Source organism: Carcharhinus amblyrhynchos, chromosome 11, assembly GCF_965287045.1.
Source record: "Carcharhinus amblyrhynchos chromosome 11, sCarAmb.v2.hapA, whole genome shotgun sequence".
In the NCBI taxonomy this organism is placed as follows: Eukaryota; Metazoa; Chordata; class Chondrichthyes; order Carcharhiniformes; family Carcharhinidae; genus Carcharhinus; species Carcharhinus amblyrhynchos.
In genome coordinates, this window is record NC_137334.1 from 67,280,320 (window position 1) to 67,281,702 (window position 1,383).

Genomic DNA, 1,383 nt, shown 5'->3' on the forward strand with positions numbered 1-1,383 from the left:
AGGCCACTGATGAAGCACCTGAAGATGACCCCACCCTGGGGAATTCCTGAAATCTGACTGTGATTGACCTCCAACAAATGGATTGGATAGGTTCAGTAAATGGAGCAAAGTTTGGCAGAAGTTTAAGTGGATAAGTGTGAGATTGTCCTTTTGGTAGAAAAACTAAAAAGGCAAATGATCTAAATGGAGAGGAACTTCAGTGCAGAGGGATCTGGGTGTCATTGTGCATGAATCACAGAAAACTAGTATGCCTATGCAGCAGTTAATAAGAAAGTCACATGGAATCTTGGCCTTTATTGCTTAAGGAATAGAACACAAGTTCACAATTTTAGGATAACAGGTGGCTGATTTAAAACAAATGAGAAATTACTTCTCTCAAAGGGTCAATAAGTATGCAATTCTCTACCCCAGAGCATGGTGGATGCTGGGACTTTGAGTAGATTTAAGAAACAGGTGGGCAGACCTTTAATTAGTAAGGATTTCAAGGCTATGATGAGTGGACAGTCCAAAGATGTGTGAGTTAGGTGGATTGGCCATAATAACTTGTCCATTAGTGTCAGAGGTATTAGCAGGTAAATACATAGGGTTACAGGGATAGAACCTGGATGGGATCATTGTTGGCTCAGGGCTCGATGGGCTGAATGGCTTCCTTCACTGTAGACATCCTATGAAAGTGGAGTTGAAGCCAAGATGAGATCAGCCATATTAAATGGCAGAGCAGACTTGGGGGCTCTTTTGCTCCTACTTATGATTCCTGTAAACCATAGCCATCTTCCTTAGTGCTGAACATGATTCCAGCCAGTGGAGCATTTTGCAATGGCTCCTTGAATCCACAATTTGTCAAGTGCTCTATTGCTGTTGAGAGCAGTCATTCACCTAGCCCCTTGAGTCATTTGAACAGTTAGGCATGCATGTTGATTTGTTTTTCTTATTTTGCAAATCTTCCCAGATCCACATCTTCAAGTTTTAATTTCGACAAGTATCATTTTTAAAATGTCACTCTCTGGCATATCTTTTGTACCAATGTCAGCATCAGTCACAGTCACTTAATAGCACTGTCAATGCCTCCTTTCTCTTTAACAGAGTGTACACTAGGCTGTAATTTAACTGTTTTGGATTTTCCTGTCCTTTTTTGGATAAGACGTAGCTGGGTAATTTTCCACCTGATGGTTCAATATACCCAACAGGAGCTGCACTGTCCAATCCTTAATCATGCCATTGCAATGTGATCATTCTTTGACTACCACAAAAGTTGTGGCTAGTCCAGCCATTACCTATTTCAAATAATCAAGACCATTGTGTTTTTAGTGCTGTCTTTTAGTGTTATGATGCAAGCGGTAACTTACAAATTTTGCTTGAGTCAACACAGACAGAAACATTGTT